Source organism: Anopheles arabiensis, chromosome 3, assembly GCF_016920715.1.
Source record: "Anopheles arabiensis isolate DONGOLA chromosome 3, AaraD3, whole genome shotgun sequence".
Classification (NCBI taxonomy): Eukaryota; Metazoa; Arthropoda; class Insecta; order Diptera; family Culicidae; genus Anopheles; species Anopheles arabiensis.
In genome coordinates, this window is record NC_053518.1 from 53726948 (window position 1) to 53732202 (window position 5255).

At 38.3% G+C, this 5255-nt stretch overlaps 1 long non-coding RNA gene across 1 annotated transcript; it reads left to right on the forward strand.

The window, feature by feature from the left end:
• The first annotated feature begins 4321 nt into the window (after positions 1 to 4321).
• On the forward strand, positions 4322 to 4655 carry LOC120904790. Its single transcript, XR_005739826.1, has 2 exons — positions 4322 to 4429; positions 4590 to 4655. It is a non-coding gene; the product is annotated as an uncharacterized LOC120904790 (long non-coding RNA).
• The last annotated feature ends 600 nt before the right edge of the window (positions 4656 to 5255 follow it).

Below are 5255 nucleotides of genomic sequence, written 5' to 3' on the forward strand. Positions count from 1 at the left end.
GAACGTGTAATTGGACTACTAAATAATTTTATTAACAAAACAAAATAAATGTAGAGAAAGTAATTTCGTAATTGCTGCAAAACAGGTGTGTGCAATAATAAAGCGAAAACATGCTTTGCACTGTTTTGAGCAGAACTGGAAATGATTTTACAGTTGTAATTTAACATTATAATCACATCAGAACCTATAAATAAGAGGCATTATTGCTGTTTGTTGATGTTTTTCTTTGTAAAATGTGTTGACATATCCATGCAGAACGCAGCGAACAGATACCAGCGTGCGTCACGCAATGCGTTGCGATACGCTGCGTCGAAACAAGTACCAAGCCCTAAAAATAAAGAAAATAAAAATGACGTTTCTTTTGATTTATCGCTGTCATTTTTTTCCCTCGGTATTCTGCTGTCAAGTTTTGAATCGCGTTTATAATACTTGTTTACATTTGACCGGTATGTTGCTGAATGAGAAAGATCTGCACATTTCTACATTATTTTCGTGAAAAACTAGTAGAAATTTAACCTACGTTCGACAATGCAGCGACATGATGGAAATTATTATCGCGAGCGAAAGCGGGAGCTAGAAGAATTGGACCGAATATGCAATGAGCAACTTGCTGATGTTGATCTTGCCTCATCGAACATTCCATGGCCGGATCTCTTAGTAGGTGAGTGAGTGCCTTTTGTTTTGTAAATTGTATTATTTATTTAATCGTCGTTTTTTTTTAGAAAATCATCCAGCAGAAGTTCCAGAACTGTTGGCAGATTACACTTTTTTTTGCATTCTCTTCTAGTGGTGAAGGTGTATACGACAGTTTCATCGAATATGTAAACGAATAAGCTTTGTTCATAAGCTTTCTTTAAATTGTGCCCTCAGACATCTGGCTATTATAAGTCGCCTGTCCCGTTTCACGATTAGAGCTATCCTTGCTATAATACGAAAACACTTTCAAGCTCCTGTTCCAAAATCATCACAAACATTGATGAAAACACCAATTCAAGTTGGCAAGCAAATTTTCCCAATAAACGGTGGGCAAATGTGGTATCGCGAAATACAATCAGTGCTACAAAACTGTTTTGAGTAAGTATGCTTACATCCCTTGAGTGTATGTTTAATGTAATATTGATTATAAAATTCTTGCTTGCTTATAGGTATATATGTCCAGATGTAGATCAAATCACAATCGATGTTTCCATTGATGGACTGCCACTATTTAGGAAAAGTCGGAAAAATTTAATTCCGATTCAAATAAGAGTGGTAGAATTGTCCAGCATCCCGGTATTTGTGGTCGGTGTTTTTAGTGGATCGTCAAAGCCGGGTTGTTTGGAAGAATTCCTGAATCCATTAGTGAAGGACATTAACAACCTCATAGACAATGACATTAACATTGGCGATAAAATGTTTCCATTTTTCATGAGGGTTTTTGTCGCTGATGCACCAATGCAAGCATTTGTGAAAGGTTTGTAAGAATATAATGTCCAATTGCAAAAACTTCAATAATCTATCATAATAACTCATCATTTCCTTCATATCACCACAGCTACCATTAATTTTAATGGTAAACATGGATTGCACAGCAGTCGGAATATCAGTACCTTCTAAAAGAGGTAAAGTTATGACTTTTAATACTGTCAATGCCACGCCGCGTACTAACGAGAGTTTTAGAGGTAGGGATTGTGTTGAACATCACACAGAAACGTCACCTTTGGAAAAAAAATATCGTTTCAATATGGTCAAAGGCGTCCCTCCCAGTGACCGTCTTCATTTAATTGATGAAGGTGTCAATAAAAAAATCGACGAGGGCATAATACATAATAAGTTTGGTGACATTCATTTTGTAGTTTGGACACCCCGACACAGGGAAGTCGTTTCTGCTTTTATTATAAAGACACGACTTCCTTCTGAAGTGCCCCGTAGAATGCGGCACTTAAAAGAACTTGCTTTGTGGCAGGCCACAGAATTTAAGATTTTTCTGCATTATATAAGTATTGTAGTGTTCAAAGATTTTATGCGAAGTGAGGCATATAATCATTATCTTTTATATTTTTGTAGCATAACTATACTTAGTACTGTAGAATACAAACAACTTTGGCCTGTGGCGAAAAGAATGCTTGAAAAGTTTGTCAGACAGTTTAGTCACTTTTATGGTGTATCCAATGTTACAAGCAACGTCCATTACCTCCAACATGTTGCTGATGATGTTGAGGATTTAGGGTCGTTGGATTATTTTTCTGCATATAATTTTGAGAACAATATGCGATTCGTAAAACCATGCGTCAAATCGGGAACTAAAATTGTGGAACAGGTGGCTTCTAGATTAACAGAACAAAGTATTGTTCAAAAAGCCAGTCATCGTACGAAAACGAATTATCCACATTTAAAGAAAAAAGGTCATTTACAAGTAAGAGCCGATTACCAATTAGGACCCGAATTCAAAGATAGCTGGTTTCTTACACAAAACAAAAAAATTGTAAGATTTATAAAAGCTACCAAATCAACTACAAGCGATGCATTTAATATTTTAGGTGTAGAAGTTAGTTCTTGGGAGCAATTTTTCATCAACATCAATCAATTTAAATATCTTTAAAATTCATACAAATGTTCATACCACTCGTGTAGAGGTTTCATCAAGTAATGTTAAATGTAAATTAGTACCTATTTTTCTTCCTAGTCGTCCTCTTTCCCAGCTTCCTGTTAAACGATCCCCACAACCCGATTCAATGGTACTGTTCCCTCTCCTACACACTTACTAATGAGTAATGCATTAGTTACCTAGAAGTATTTAATTTTAGGAGAACTTTAAAGCTAGAAGAGTATTGTAGGTTACTAAGTTCTTTTATAAGTAAATATAAAATGAAAAATATGGTTATGATATTTGTTTGTGATAAAAAAGTGCATAATAAAGAGACACTGACGTACTTCCAAAATTTTGCTAGTTTAATATTGAATCGAGATTTTTCAATCATATGAAAGTGCTAGAGAACTGTCTTGGACCATCCGAGAAGAGGCTCCTCGCTGTGGGCATCCTCAGGACCATCTTCCTCAGGACCATGTTTAAGGGACGCATCCTCAGGACCATCTTCTTATTGGTTAAAATACCTACGCCGTCATGTCGGCATCCTAAGACATTCCAGACTTTTTCATTATCACGCAGCCGGATAATCTGTCCTTGCTACGATGGAACTGTGCCACTGCGCATTCCCAATTTTCGAGCATGGAGAGTGAAAGTGAAAGATGAACCACTAGCTTAATGAGTTGCACATCAAACTGTAGTTTCTGATACTGGCGATGGTCGGCAAGACGTAATGGGATATGTTATGAGAATACCTGACACATTCCCCACTGTGCGCAGGAGAGCACAATTATTTCGATGGCAAGATAAGGTGTAGCAGAACCTGTTGGTGATCAGATCTTGTATCATGCCAATCTCCTAGAAGCTAAAAATAACACTTTTGTTTATTATATTAAAGTAATACATGTTTTACGAATTCATATTGTTTTATTCAAATTCAGACGTTCTTCGAACCTCAATAATTCACTAAACTTCACTAATCACTGCCTTTCTTTTATGTTCGGCATGAACTACACTTTTTCTTATCCCTTTAATATTACATGCACTTTTCCTATTGTAAAGCTTATCTTTCAAATGTTTTTGAAAAGTTGCCTGGTCAATATTTCCACCAACAACCTTCAGTATTTTTACAACTTTTGGATATTTTTTCAAACCCAACTTATATCCTTTTTTAACAGCCCCAGCCCAGGTACAACTCGCAAAAAAGGTCTTGAAAACATTTTTCCCAAAGCGTCATGAATTCGTTGCTTTTCTTTGGTAGCAGTAATCTCGCCGGTAATGTAACGTACCATTGTTTGGAAGTTTTCCGAGAGAGAGAGAGATTATTTTCCCAACGCATCCAGCTCTTCCTTGCACACCAATTCTGATGCGTGGAAAACTGATCGCTGCATTGCTGAAGGCTGGTGTGCAATGGATGCAGTGACGACAGGCTGTTCCAGCTCTTTCCGGCACATTTTCTTAAGTTGCAGTTTTACATCTACTACTGCTGTGGTACGTTTGACGAAGATTCTGCTCGATTCGCTGATCACATATCGCGATTGCATCAATAATTGATTGTGTTTCCATAATTTGATATCTAAAACAAATGCATTAAAATTGCAAACATTTGCGTTATATACATTGAAGACAATAATTCTTCTGATTCTGAACCAGCAAAAATATACACCGCTCTTCTTTGAATTTCAATGTTGTCATTTATTGTCAAATCAATGCGACATATCGATATGAACAACTTTTGACAGCGATGTCACGCGACCACATTGTTTACACACCGGCAGATGAGCAAACAGCAAGCAACACACTCTTATAATTAATTTGTTTTTTCAGTGCGAATCGATTAAAACAATGCTGGTAAAAGCTGAGGTAAGTCGAACTAGTACTGTGGCAACCTTATACATCACCATCATCAATCAAAACTGATTGTAATACAAGCAATACTGCGGCATTCTGTGTACGGCATCATTGTATTGAAATGGTGTGCTTTCTACAATAATTTCCACTTTATGTTTTGTTTTCGTTTCAGGAGGTATATCACAACAACAAAAACAATGAATGATAGAACAATAAAAGGACTGCGGATAGAATTGTACATCGAAGTGTATATTTATTCATTATATGATGACATTGTAGGGCGAGAAGAAAGGGAAGCGAAAATGAATGGTGGGAGGGGAAGACAGGTAGGTGCTGTGAGGAGAAACGACCACGCAAACAATGAGACCCCAAATTTTGAGTGATTCTGGCCGAGGGGTATGAGGAAGCATGAGGAAGCAAGGAGAAACGCGCTGCGGTAAGAGCGCGCTTTCCCTACTAGCAATGAGAATGAAAAAGTGTGCGACTTTCAGGCGAGGGGCATGTAGAAGCATGGGGAGACGGTTGGAAATACGCGGAATTACGCGGCGGCGCGAGCGTGTTTTGGTTTCCACGCAGTTTTTGCACTCACACAATTACACATGTGTGAATGTGTGCGTTCTCTTTCAGCCTGCGCGCTCAGTTTGGTTTTCTCGCAGCGGCATGCGGGTATCGGTGTCTCGCTCGCACTAGTGCAGCGAGTGTTCCTCTGTGCGCTCCCCTTCTTGCCACCACACGAAATCGACAGTTCAGCTCAAGCGTTCGCCGTGAAAGGCTGCGCGCGTGTTAGCCTAAGTCCCGGGCGATCGAAGTTTCGCTAAGTGTTGAAGTGTTGTGCACA